The sequence below is a fragment of the Acipenser ruthenus genome, chromosome 5, assembly GCF_902713425.1.
Source record: "Acipenser ruthenus chromosome 5, fAciRut3.2 maternal haplotype, whole genome shotgun sequence".
Classification (NCBI taxonomy): domain Eukaryota; kingdom Metazoa; phylum Chordata; class Actinopteri; order Acipenseriformes; family Acipenseridae; genus Acipenser; species Acipenser ruthenus.
In genome coordinates, this window is record NC_081193.1 from 68,759,029 (window position 1) to 68,774,416 (window position 15,388).

A 15,388-nucleotide genomic window follows, 5' to 3' on the forward strand; every position below is an offset into this window, starting at 1 on the left:
GATAAGGTTTTGCAATGCATAGTATTTTACAAAAATCAACCTCCAAAATGGCAAAGGCAGACTAGGGTTAAAACTTGGCAAAAAGTGAGACTGGAATCACTATTGCTCTGTTTGAGATACAATTATATTTCAGTATAAAAATAAAGAAACAACACACAAGTTATCAAGTAAAATGTTTATTTTTTATTTGAAAAAAAAAGTATATTACACATAAAACTTTGAAATTAAGAATTTTATTTGGGAGGGAGACAAAAAAAAACCTTCCATATTGTGCTGTATTTATTTATTTTCAAAACTACCCTGCAGTTGAAGTGCTGGGCTGGGGCTCCTCCAGATCACTCTCCTCCTCATCCTCCTGCAGCAGCTCTTCATCAAGGAGGTCCTCCTCCATGGTGTACATGCCCTCGATCTCGTCCTCAGTCGGGGCCCTCCTCCTCTTCAGTGACTGAACCAGATGCTAGAGCTGATTGTCTCCATCCATTTTCTGGCTTACACACACCCACATAAAACATTAAAATAAATACCAATTAATAATAATAATAATAATAATAATAATAATAATAATAATAATAATAATAATAAATAATATTCTCCTCCATCCTTTTTCACACACATAAAAAAGTAAACTAATAATAATGACTCTTCATACACACACAAAGTAAAAGTAAACTAATAATAAAATACATGGCTAATTAATAATAGTGACTACAGCTAAATAATGTTTTCTGTTCTTTACACACAGTAAACTAGTAATAAAATACATGGCTAAATAATAATAATAATAACTACAGCTAAATGTCTTTGTTCTTTACGTAGGCTACATACACACCTTAAAAATAAAAACTAAACCAATAATAAAAAAACAACAAGATTTATTCCTCGTTATTTTACACATCGAATAAAAAAATAAGTTAAGAAAATAATAGATGCATAGCTAAATAATAATAACGACTACAGATAAATAATGAATCGACTAGAAAAAGTAAAACACAGACGTACACAAACACCTAACTTTGCATCACATGCGACAGACCTATTAGTTTTGCCTTCTCTCCTGAGGAGAAACAAGTTCAAAAAATGGAAAAACAAGTCTAAAATAAAAACATATATGAAACTAAGTATAAGAAAGATTAAAAAAAAAAAAAAACTTGATGTTGGTACAGTAGTTACTCTTGTCTACAGCAGTCATAAAATTTAGCCCTGCCCAGCAAGCAAGCGCGCTCACAAAAGACACAGCGAAAAAAAAAAAAACAACACTGCAGATGTACTCAGCACAAAAAAACGAATATAAAGTTGAAAAAAAACAACAACAATATGACTAATTAGCCCAAGTACTTACCGTTTAGATGATATGTAGATTAGCACTCTTGGGATTGTAAAACCGGAGATCCACAACTTCGAATCTGCTGTGCACTCAGTCACAATGGCGCCGGCAGAGACTCGTCCTTGTAATCAAAATATTATATGTCCCGCCCACCCTAGCCCTAAACCAATGGTATCATGACAAGCCAAGTAGTCATGACTATGACCCACACTTTAAAAAAACAAAATTGCTGGTTGGACGGCTGAGATATGACGTGTTTTGTCATCGTAACAAAAGTTACGAAATTACAGCGCGTCGGCAGCTAAGGGTTAAGCCCTAAGTACCCACCCAGATCAACAGTTCATCATCTATCTGATCGACGACTTGACTAACGGTTTTCATACCGGTCTTTTCACGCTCTCTGCTCAATCTCGAATAATCTCAGTTTTACATCAACGAACTCTCCATCATCAGTTCACTAATCCAAGCAGAAGTCGGTAAAGGCTTTATGGTCTGTCCTTTTTCTGCCCCCCCCCCCCCTTCGCTAACTATCGAATCGACCCTATCGGCATCGCTATTCGAAAGGTTTCAGGCAAGTCAACAAGCAGTCTCAGTGCATTTATACCTCACCACCAGTTTTCTCTCCATTATATTACAATTTCAGATGCCATTAAATGCATTAAGATAGCTGGCTGAGGCTCTTGGCTAGCCAAAGCCGATATCTCGGATGCTTTTAAAGTAATGCCCATCCATCCTTCTCTCCGTCACCTTTTCGGGATCAGCTGGCAAAACAACTTCTACTTCGGCTGCTCAGCAGCCCAAAGATTTTCCAATCTCTCTTCTAGGCTCTCTGCTGGCTGCTGCTTAACTCTCACCGCATTCCATTTATTCTGTATCTCCTCGACAACTTCCTGCTAAGATCTCCTCCCTCAGACCCTCCAGCTCAAGCAATTTCCAATCTACAATCATTATTTTCATCAATTGGTGTCCCGCTTTCTGAGGATCAAACCATCGGTCCAGTCAACTCCATCGAATTCCTCGGCATTACATTAGACACTCTGAAATTCTAAGCTCGTCTTCCTCCATCCAAACTAGACCGCATTCGCATCCTAATTTCAAGTTTCTTCCTCCATCATAAAGCGCGACCTTCTATCCCTGCTCGGCCACTTTAACTACGCCATCCGCATCATTCCACAGGGCAGGTCTTTCATATCCCGTCTCCTGCAGTTATTAACCACAGCAAAACATATTGGCTCCCACATCAATATAACAGCTGAAGCAAGAAAGGAAATCAAAATGTAGGCTACTTTTAATAAGTCACTGGAACAGACTGTCCTTATTTTAGAAGACCTGATTTCAGCTCCTCATGACTTGAATCTCTTCACCGACTCTTCATTATTAGGATTCGGAGGCTACCTGGGGACTGAATGCTTTTCCAGTGAATGGCCCCCGGAAATTCAGAATCTGTCTCCCCTCCTTTGCCTATGCAAAGTATTTTGTAATATTTATTGAAACTTTGTAGAATCATACTGTACAACGGATGATGCATGCCGTTAACTCCAGGATGTTATAACGTTTCTTAGAAACTCTTCTGTTTTGAAAAAATTCAGACACAGGCTTGACTTTGCTGTACAGTTACCCCAGTGAGAGAAGTGGTCACAGTTTATCCGTTACATCGATTTGCAAAATGATCTGGATTATCTAAACATCTTTGTCTCTTTCCTCATCATACCTACTATCTGTTGAAGGTTATTTGCCCACAGTATTCCCCTGGCACATCTCTGTACTGTGGCTTTGCAGATTATCCAAGGGACACATGACGCCCACTGTGCTAGTGAAGGCACTTGCATTTATATAAGCAATTGGGAGTCCCCAGGAGATGTTATTTACACCCTTATCATTCTACATTTAGAATGGCAGAAAAGGTTATCTTTCTGTATTTGACTAAGTGGTTGAGCAAACTCAAGCAGAGCTTAGCCGAGTGTGATTGATATGCTGAAGACTAGTAGAAAACCATTTTTCTGAGAAAAGAAAAATGTAAGGAATACAGAACAAGGCATTGTCAATTCAGATAGCCCTGTTTGGAAAGTAGCAAATACTACATTCTGACGTTAACGTATGTGGGGTTTTTTATGCGTATGATGGAACGAGGGCAAGACACCAGAAGGTTACATGGTGACATCTGCTTTCTTTGTCACATTCAGAAATGTGTTACTGAGCAACAAATAGTGCCTGGCTCCAGACCAAGGTCAGATCTAGTGAACATTCCTCAGGATGTGGAACTGATAAGGGTGGTATTTATTTGTTCAGATGAGAATGAGACAGTGAATGAGACTTACCTTCAGTCTCTAGCCAAGCGTTTTTTTTTTGTATTTAACTTTTTAAGTTTTTTATGTAATTTGCATCAGATACTAAAAGGTTTCTTGCAAAAAAGGTGTTTTTTAATCTTGAATTTAATCATTATCTCCAACCCAAAACCATCCTTTAACTATTGAAGACTGTCAAAATGTATTTCCCGATAATTTATTGTAATTGTTCATGACTGGGCTATTATTCTTATTCCTATTCTTATTCTTATTCTTCTTCTTATTATTAATATGACATTATCCCACCAATGTACTGTATTTTTTGTTTAAAACTCGGCAAATATGGAGCCCATGCCCAGGGAAGACATAGCGCTTCTTATCATGAATGTTATGGTTTTGTTTCTTAAAAACACAAGGTACATTTTATAATAACATGTGCATTTCATTTAGAACTCTGAAGTTCTCCTTGACCGATTTCATCACTCCAGATATCAATGTGCTTTGATTTTGGCATCTGATCACGTTGCTCCATGATCCACCATTTTACAACCAGCCTCAAAAATTATATACGGTACAGCAGTATTGATAGTCATTCTCAACTCCTTCAGACGCCTGTTCTGAGTACAGTATTTGTCCATGCGCCAAAACATATCAGAAAGCACTCTGGGATATTGGAGGACACACAAAAAATGTAGTTCAGTATTACAGCGTCCACACTTCTGACAAACCATACTACCTGATGCGATCTAATTAGAACCAGACTCGAGACTACCCTCTGAGGTGGTTTCGAGTCCGGTTCTCGAGTGCGCTATTAAACGCTACATAGTGTAGACGCTAACCGTATTTAGCATTTTTAAGCCGGTTTAAAGGCAAATAATACGCTTTAAAGGCATAGTGTGGACAGGGCCTTAGTTGCAAAAATAAAACACTGTTTTAGGGATTAAGTGGGTATTTAATGCTTAAACTGGAAAAAAGCTGGACTTTAGTGTCCCCAGAACAGTTGTCCCCAACAGTTTCCAAAATGTTTATCACTTTTATTTATTTTATTTTTTTTTATTTAAAAAAAAAATCAGGATTATCCCCCCAAATTGTCAAGACAAATTTTTGTGCGAGATTTCCAATGAACTTAAAAAACATAATGTTTTTAGCAATCAAAATGTAAACATAATTCAGTATCTTCACACGGCTTATTAAGTATTGAGTGTGTGTGTTTCCTCTTCTGCCTTTATTGGTGTTACACAACTTGTTTCAAGTAGTCTGGGATATTATACACAAATCCCATCCCATCGTCTATTAATGGAGTGATATTAAAAAGCAAGAATGGTACAAAGGCCAATAATACCAATGGCACAAGATTATCAGATCCTTTCTGTAAGTAGTGCATAATTGACTGTCTGACCTCAAAGGCACTTAAAGCTTTTGATTTCTCAGCACTTCTCGAGTCCAGGGATGCACCCGGTGGGATGAAGGCTTTAGCGTCATCTATTGTAAGCAGCCCTGGGGCTGTTGTTTTAAAGGGTTTCTCGTTGAATGGGATGCAGTTTGTAGTGGGAGATTAATCATAACATTATAATCAGTACATTTTTTGGTCTGCCAGGCGAGAATGTTTTTAGGGCAGCAACTGCTGTGTTTCAAATGCCCGAGCTAGCTTTGTTAGCTCTTTATTTATCTACTGAACACAACTTTCTACTGCAGTGATCTGCTTTATTAGTACAATTTTGAAACTTCAGAACTGCCACCCACCAATCTCTGTTTCACAATAGATGAATACAGAACTTTCAGGTATAATGGCTAGCTTTAAAAACGTGACATGGAAAAAAGCAAAAGATTGAAGAGGCAAAGAAATGTGTAAATTAGTAAAATATTAATAAGGCATGGTTCACCATTGTCTAACTGCAATAAAATCCTGATTAACAGGCATTACAGGCAGTCTACTGCATATTATTATTTATGTGGTGTGAAAACTCAAAACCTGGCTAAAACTGTTTTTTTTATGTTGTACTTAGCAACCTGTGGAGACCACAACCAAAATAATTTCCTCTGTTGCTGCTGGTGTGTAATAAAACTTGAAATAAGGCCTTGCATCAGGCCCATTTTGTACCAAACGTTCCAGTGCGTTGGGTCTTATTGCATTAGTAAAACATGAATTATTATGACCAATTAAAGTGAAGTGTTGCCAAGAAAAGCTCCATTTTGTAATTTTTTGGCAGTTCAACTGTTAGGAAATAACTGATTTACTCCCCATTGCTAGTGGACTTACATTGAGAGTTCTCTTGGTACGTAAAACTGTCTCCATTAATAATAAACTTCCTGAGACTGACAAGTGGTGCTTTTTCATTTACAACAGCCATGATAAGTCACAGTCATAGTTTTGTAATTTATATGTTTTCAATATTTTCTGCATGCATGTGTTTTATCAGTATCAATATTGCCTGATAAGACAAGATTTGTTCAAGTGTATACAATGAGTCAACTTGATGGTTACAGTGCAGCTTTACTTTAAGCATAAAATAGAACATTCAGAAAAATCTGTTTCACTCAAAGTGAAATGAACATGTGGAATTTATTACCAAAGAGGACTAATGTAGCAAGTTATATGACGAGAACAAGCTTTTTTCTGAGTTAGAAGAAAGAGACATGCAGTATGGGTGAAAGCTAAAACTAAAAGGACAGGTTTATTTGGCCCTAGATCATTTCCTGTTTGTAAAGGTCTTATGAACAGTTCACTAGGTGAAAGTATAATACTTATAAGTTTGTCTTGTACATATTTTACTTACATTAAAAGACAACAATGTTGCTATTTTCACATGTTGATAATACAGAAAGTGATTAAAGGTGTGTTGTTTTGTTTTAATACAAAGTTCTATTTTATCTTCAAGCTCATAGTGTTGGAGTGCACAATCCAAGATTAATTAACTGTTGATTGCTAGACCCCTCGCGTCAATGAATTATTTTATGGCAGAAGGCTATTATAAAAGCCTTAAAATGATACTAACATTATTTCCAAGTCATCCCTCACAATGAGGAAAATTAGGGCAAATGTCATGAGAATGGGCATTTGTGCAAGCTTCAGACAGTCTCGCCATGAGTTGCTCACGACACCTACCCTGGAACCCTTTCAGGAGCACATGTGGTTTATGTACAGTATGAATCATCAATAACAGATGGAGGAAACTCCTCCAAATAATTTGGTCCAATGGAGTTGAATCAAAAATGCTTTTAGGAACAATCTTCAAAAAAGCCTAAACTTAGAACTTTGGTTTCTTTGCATAATATTCCAGTTAAATTACATTTGTAGCTACTTAAGAAAACTGGTTTCATTTTAATATTATTTGAGAAAAATGCTAATTTGTTCTTATTATTTGAAAAACAGTGTTTACATAAGACACTTTGCCCTAATAAGGTAAGTATGTATACACTGTACCAAAGTTAATACCAAGTTAATGAAAGCTGCAGTTCTGTCTGGAAAATCAATTTATTTTATGCCTGTTTTATAAGTCCCCTGGGTGTTGTATTTAATCCTTGTTTTTTTCAGCAGAATACATTTAAATGGTAAAATGATCATATTTAATGAATCTGTTCTTTACTGAACAGTGGGTGGTATCTGTATACCCTGCCCAGAAAACATGAAATATTCATAATCCTTTTCTTCTTAAAGCCTTTAACATCTTTATTAAATTGAATACAATTGTTCTTATTTTTATTAAAAATGTTGATATGTAATGGAACTTCTTTTGGCCTAAAACTGGTTAATTATTCTTTTCAGTCTAAAACTATGCGCCCAAAGATAAAATAGCAATTTGTTTTATAAGTACCACATATTTAGTTTAAAAAACAAACACATTTTAATCACATACTTTATTATCAGCATGGGAAATAGAAACACGCTGCTGCTGTGTTGCATTGTTTCCATGATTAAAACTGCATTGGAGAAACTCAAAAATGAATTATGTGAATTTAATATCAACTAAGTAGAAATACCAACAGCATGATGTAAGTAACCTAATATAACATTCTAGGGAAAAATACTGATATATAATGCTTACATTGGATATCTCTACGTTTCAGAGTTCATGTTACTGCTTCTGTAACCACCACCACCCTTTCCCATATCACTTGTATTGCAAAACAGACAATTACACTGAGCTACCAAGCAGCTTTTAAAACTCCCATCCCCAAAGATATCTAAAGATATTATATAGGTAACCTTACATTTGTTTGCCAACCAACTCAACAGTCCTTCTTCCTATTTAACCATGAGCACTTGGACTAACCTTTAGTCACATCCTGTTTATTTGTATTGACCTTCTTCCCTTTACCTTGATCTGACAACACTTTGGTAAAATAGAGAAGCCTAATACCACTATATTCTGCCAGTTTGCTTGCTTGTATGATAGAACCGAGTGTCAGAATGTTCCACTTAATATTAAAGTTATTTATGTTTCCTTTAGTTTCTTGCATACCATTTACCCATAGCCTTTAAATGCACTCCAATATTGATAGATGTTCATTACATTTATTACAGAAATGCATCTGAAATGGTCACAATTTAAATTAAAATCAATACTTCAGAAAGGCTGCAGAGCCAAATGTGAGATATCTATACTAGATACAGGTCAAAAAAACAAACACACATAAACAATTGTGGGGATTTCCCTAAATAAATAGGGACAGTGTGCCCTTCCCTGATGAACACTGACAATGGCATTCGGCCCACCTGCCTGATGAAGTTGTTCACAGTTCTTGTAAAAAGACTTTAGACCCAAGAGGTCATTTGACTTCAAAGGAAACACTTCCTGTCATTAATTCAGGAATGGGACCATTTCCAATTGCATGGGCAGTAACGTGGCATTCAGTGACCTTTATTTCAGTTCCCAATGCAGCTTGTGGTACCTTCAAACAGGAAATGGACAACTTACAAGCCCGTTAAAAAAATGAAAGTTATTTTTAATAAGGTCCCCTGTGTGCCATTTCTTAACTGATGAAAACCCCAGAACAACAGAAAAGATAACGTGGCTTTCATCAGCATTATAAAATACAGTTTGGGGTTTCTTTAATCAGTTGACAATGTTGGATGTGAAAAGGGTTGCTTTTCAAAGTAATGTAAGATTAGTATTTTGTGGGGTTTGTCTTTGCTTCTTTCCTGAGAGGAAAGCATAGAGAGCATACTGCTAAATCATTAATTGGCAGAAGGTGGATCTGACTTAATACAAGGGTAGGTTGTGTCAGTCAAACCCTTACCTGCAGAAATTAGTCACTAAAGAAAAAAAAAGAGACACAGTTAGATCTCTCAGGTAGCTGTTATAGAAATTTTTTTTTTTTTTAGATTTATGGCTCAGAAAATAAACTTTGCAATTAGCAGTTGTAAGAGATTCAGTTGTAAGAAATTTAGCTGTCAGTCACCATGCAGGGAAGCACTAAACCCACCTGTCCGAATCAGATGTTTAATGCAAAAGAAGATAAACAGTTGATAGAGCAATTGTCCTCTTCTGCTAATAGTTGAGAGGTTAAATGAGAGCTATGATGTGGTACCATTTTTATTACCTTCTAAAGGATTAGAATGGTCTGCTGTGTTCTCTGTCTGATATCTCAGACACAGATGTAGATTGATCCTTAATTCTTCTTTTGGAAGCCATCCCACAATTCCAATTGGATGTGTTTGCATCATCCCTTGCATAGGAGCTTCAAATCTGCTCTTCTATTGCTTTCCCCCTCATCCCAGTAAATATTAAAAATGTCTTGCCACAGCTGGTAAATCATAGATTTTCCTAACACACTGTAGCCAGGGATGTTTTAATGGCTCTGTGTAATGCCTTTGCAGGGCATATCCACCAAACAGTTAGTAAATCTCTTTCATATGTGAACCATATGTTATTAGCTGTACTAGAGGGTAGCTTGTTGTAAAAAACTAAATTCCTGGTACTTTTTTTTGTTGTTGTAAGCATTCTGCTTAAGGAAAAGTTAGATGGAAATGGAACACATTTGTATAACCTTTTCAGAGCCAATGCTGAGAGGTATTTTACATTTATTGTGTCTCCCAAAGCATGCTAAAAGTATGTAACCTAAAAAGTATACCGCATATAGTGCCAGCAACATTAAATTCTGGCACAAATAGACATGTTTAATTTTTTTAAAAATTTCTTAGCAACCATAGGTGATGATAGTTTCTCATTGGGTCTGGACTACTCACATGACCCACCCACACTCATCATCATACACAGGAGAGACGGTTTATGTTGTGTGGGAAGTTTAACTGCAGGAACTGGTCGCAGACATGTCTTCGCAGTGCACGTTTACCCAATTATCAATTAAAAAGGTATGTGGGCTATAGTAGACTTAACAGCTAGCGATAAATGCAGGCTCTCCGGTGCTAAACTTTCAAAACAATTTTCACAATGATTTACACCCCTGATAAACCATCTTGGCTAGGGAACCACAGGGTTAACCTTTGCACTTCGGTTGGGTTAGGATGGAAAGTCTACTAGGACAAGTTCAGCCCACTGCTGGTCAATCACCGAAAAAGTGCAGAAGGACATTTTTAAGATAGGGTACATGCCACCAGGGTTCAGTATCTTGGTTACATCCATTGCTTTGGTTTTCGCGTTGAAAAGGAGAGATTGGCTTGACGGCTTTATCTTCAGACCTCAGGGTTGCAGCAGTGAAGCAATACTCTAATTGTGCATTTCAAATTGGGTTAAATTTGGGTAGATGTCAGGCATTTTAAAGAATTATAAACATCACTGAAGAAAACTTCTGAATGTGTGGATAAGTGACTGATAGGGGAAGAGACATCTGCGGAGGATTGTGATATAGAAATAAGCACAACAACCCAAGCACTAAGACCATATATTAGCTGTATAAACCGAGCAGTGTATAGTGCAGGACATTTCACAGGAGTTTTCTTTCTTTTGGTTTTTTAAAAAGAAGGCCTATTTGACGCTGTCAGGAATATAGCCGATGTTTTTTTCACTTTTAAGTGGCTATGTGTATGCATTTGGTGATATTTCAGGGACCCATTAGCAACAAAAGAGAATAGAATGGTGAGCAAACATAAAGAAGCTGAAAAGCGATGTCTTTGTTGGTGGGTTTCTTAAGAAATATCTGTGTACAGTTATTTGTGAGTTCTTGTGTTACATGTGTGTACATATTTTACAGCTAGAAAATACTAATAGTGCACAATGTACAATAATTTCCCCCACCACTCATATCGCATAGTTCCAGCAATTATCTCTTGACCTCCAGGGGATGTTAGCTTCTGTTAATGTAGTTTCAGTTAATGACACACTTTCCTTATAATCAGGCATTTTGTCATCCTGTTCCCCTAGATAATATCACATGATACTGAACATAAAACGGTGCAGTATGGATAGTTTCACTCGTTGTCCTTATTGCTTTCATGCTTTTAACACCTACAGCACTGTCAAGTTTTGGTAGCATTCTGATGAAGCAGTTTGAATTACTCAGTCTTGGGCTTTAATATGCACGACAACTTGTCCAGAAACAACAAAAAAAAAAAAAACGTCTTTTGAAGTGGTATTGCTTTTTGGTGTTAATACCAGTTACATGCTTTATTAGGACCTGGTTGATGGTAGCTGCTCAAATGTATTTTGAAAGTGTTGTTTACTTGCTGAGATGCCTTGCTTTGATAATGTCAAATCCTGTAGATATTGCAAGTTTGGGAGGTGGGGGTGGGGGGGGGGGGGGGGCATCAATTAAATGTAATATTATCAACATAGGACTAATAGATTTATCTGCACAACAGAGGAAAGACCTAGTAACTCCTGAAATGTCCTTCCTTCAGAAACTGCAGTGCTCTTTTCTTTTGTAACTTATGAGTGAGCTAGTCATATCCTAAGGCTGTCCTGGTTAAGCTGGCTCCTGCCCTGGCTGACCCCTTTCCTGAAAAACAGGAAAGCATACCTTTACCAGAAATTGATATGATCTATATCTCAGGATATGTCTTCACCTGACAAATGTCCTTGTACAGTACTATTAAGGTTTTGACAGTTGCACCAAAAGAGCATATTGATTGGAGACAGACGCAAGGCATCTGAATAAACCAAATTAAAATACTTCAGTTTACTCATAAGGACAATGTAATCTTTGGTGGTGAAGAAAGAGAACAGTTTTGAAAAAGGTGTGGACCACATTTAAGGCCAGCATTTAATATTGCAATACCTCATGGTCTCATGTAGAATATTGTATACAGATGACCACACTGGGGTCACAGTGAGCTATTCAATTGATCTAAACAATGGTGGATCTAAATACCACCATCGTTTAAATAATTAAAAGAAGGGGACATTAAGAAAACCAAAGCATCACAGTGAATGTGTGTCTCTTCCTAAGTCTAACGTTGTCTTAAAAAGTAAGTCAAATGACAGGTTTGATGGTTTTTTTTTTGTTTTTTTTAACAATACCTTGAATTCAAAGCTGGTTTAAGAGGAAAAAGGAGTACATTTAGCAGTCAGCTTATCAGAATCTTAAATAGATGTAATTACTGCAAGTCTGGGCTAGGTTTCTTGAGACCATATGGGTCACCAGTAAAGAAACCAAAAATGTATTCCATTTCCTATGGTGATCTACACACCAGCAGTTGCTAGAATTGTTAAAAAATATGAAAAAGTTGCAGACACAGTAGACTGAAGCTCTGAGTCCAGTGATTATAAGAGTAATCAGCCAAGTACCCATGGTGTTTGCAGTCTATTACAAATGGGGCTGAACCCCCACCCCCTTAACCTTCCTCATCTGTCTTCTAGCCCTGTGGTTTAAGTGGCTGTGCCCGACTCCAAGGCAGCTGAATTTAAACAACCCTGTCTGTTTAAGCATGTAATAAGCCAGCTATGTGAGCACACAGATTCTGAATGGTGTGAGCCTAACAAGGGTAGGCACAGAGGAACCACCATCTCCTTGGGGCCCCAGGCAGCTACACAAGCAAACAGTAGAAACAGCAGCAGCAGCAGCCTTGAAAAATGACTTCCCTTTAGCTTACCATGCAAGTCTTTCAATTGGAATTACAGTTACTGGACTGGAGTAAATGCGGTGCATACTGACAGCTGCTGTGATTCGGCATTCATTTGAAGTGCATCATCAGAGATAGCCCTCAGCAACCTGACAACAAGAGCAAACTAAATAAAGAAATAAATAGATTTCAGAAAATCAAACAAAAAAACTGCATCAGCTCCTAGAAAAGGGTTTAAAATACATATTGCAGTTGTGATTCATAAAGTACAGATAAAAAGGCCACAATCCAGGAAGTCCTTGTTTTGTTCTGTTATCTCATTCCACTGGTTGCGGTGTAGACACTGGAGAAGTGAGAGCTTTAAGATATGTCGCCTATTGTTCTTCAGGAAATGGTGGGGTGGATGCAAGTGGTCTTGATGATACAATATGTATGAATAATATACCTTAGAGAATAAGTTTCAGTGACGACATACTTTTAGACAGCACGCTTAACTGTAGGATAAAAGGTTGTAAGTTTTAAATCCTGCCTGGGGGTTACCTGAAAATACTCCCATCTCTCAACACAGTACATATAAATAAGGTAGGTTCGTTATGAGGTTAAAGGTGCTATTATTTATATTATATGAGACATGAACCATAAGTCTGATATGCTTTTTGAATCTTAAATATCCCAAACAACAGCAACATGTAATATGGTTGAGCATCAATGAGCTGCTACATCGTTGTATAAAAATATAAATGAAGATAATGTCCAAAGGTAATAATAAACACTGAAAATAAAAACAATTAAAGATTTTTTTTGTTTGTTTGTTTTTATTTTTATTTTTATGTATGTTGTTTTTTTTGTTGTTTTTTTTTTGCTGTCTTAGAAATATGGTTCACATAAAGCCAGTTATATGAATAGACTGACCTTTAAAAACAGCTATGAAGGTTAAAACATACAGTAGCTGCACATAATCCTGAGAGATTAATGGTTAGGTTGAAGGTTTAAAATGTACTTTGTTTTTCAGAATAGTAGACCCATGAGGCTTGTTTGTGGTACTTTTTAATTCTATCTTGTTATAATATGAGTCCGTAACCGCTGTATAGGGTACAATGCTTCCGTATTCAGATTTATTAGCTTGCTGCATCCATGGGGCCAATGGCTGTTTCCTTTCCTTACTCTCTGGGGATCACAAGCAAGTTTCTAGAAACTCATCATACTGCCATGACAGTGAGAACAAGCCAGATTGTCCTTGGAAGGGAAGCACTGGACTCAATAGAAATTTTTTGGTAAGTAAAATAAAGTATTATGATCACACCAAGAGAAATCTGCTTTTGAAAAAAACATAATTATTAATTTATTTAGAGACTTTCAAATTTTAATTTACCCTTTTACAACACTAGAGTCCATCAGCCTCAAAGACCAGCTGCACCCGCTGTCAGAGGTGATGTTCGGGACCAGCCCACGGCTGCTTGCCGCGGAGGCTATAATAGGTTCCACCGCCTTGTGCAGAGACAGAAGCCACAGGCCGAGCAGCAGCCCTAGGAGTTTGCTGACACAGGCCCAGGGCCCTTTTCAAGGAACCATCTGAAGCATTGGTGTCAATACACCACGGACATCTGGGTGCTTACTACCGTTCAGACCGGTTATTCTCTGCAGTTCAAACACGGTCCCCCTCCCTTTCGGGGCGTGACTACAACAGCAGTCACAGACCTGCAAGATGCCTGACGGTGCAGTCGCCTCAAGCTGTGGTGCTGACCCTTTTTGAGCCATGCTGTCCACTCTGTCGGACGGTAGAGTGCAGAGAATAGTTGCCTGCTTGGAGCTTTCAGTTCAGCAGAGCACTAAAGGTAATGACATTACAGAAACTTCAGACCCTTCCATTGGGCCTTCTGCACCTGCGCCCTCTGCAGGCCTGGATCAACAGCAGAGTTTTTCAGCCCACGTTGAACCGCGACCGGCTATTGAGTGTCTCATTACTGTCTACTGTCTTGGTGGAAACAGCCAGCCTATCTACGCCTAGGTGTAGCGCAGTCACCACTGTATAGATGATTAAAAAACAAAATCAAACATCCAACAGTGCATTCAATCAATTGAATGGACACATACAAATGCTCGCTGTTCTATCTGTATTATATACTGCTTTATTTTTAATATACAGGTTACAAAATCCAGATTTGTTTTCATAAGATGACACTGTTTTGATTCGACTATATAGTTGTAGGGAATGTGCCTCAAGTATATTTTTTTTCTTGAATGTGACATCAATCGTACACATATTGAAAATAAACTATGGTAGACACTCAATATGCTCTGGTGGATGTCATGAATGGGATGTTATGTCTCGTATCATACAGCAAGCAAAACTGGTGCTGTGATTGGCTTAAAGATTCGCAGCAGTCTACAGTAGATAATAATAATGCAACTGCAGTAACCATCCAAATGCTAGGTAAATATTTTTTAAAATAAAGTTACAATACTGTAATGTTTAGTATATATCACATACCTTATGGAAACCTTTTGCATATACATATACATATTATAAACAGGTTCATATTATGCACTACTGTGTATTGTACAATCAGTTTTATAATATTACAATCAAAACATAGACATGCACTATGAATGTAAAATTATGGTACTATATTACCACTTAGACGGATGCATTTTTCTTAATATAGGAAGTAATAAAAATAACTGCAATGGAAATATTTTCTTATATAATATTCATTTCCTAAGAGACTAAACATTATTATCTTTAAATCTGGAAAAAAAAAATGACTTATTGAAAGTGATGTTTAATTGCAACTGTGAGTATCAGTCACAATTCCC

General features: G+C 37.2%; 1 protein-coding gene across 9 annotated transcripts in view; it reads left to right on the forward strand.

The window, feature by feature from the left end:
• Nucleotides 1–15,388, forward strand: part of LOC117402985 (ADP-ribose glycohydrolase MACROD1-like) — a 921,538-nt gene that overhangs the window by 800,668 nt on the left and 105,482 nt on the right. The window lies entirely within an intron of this gene.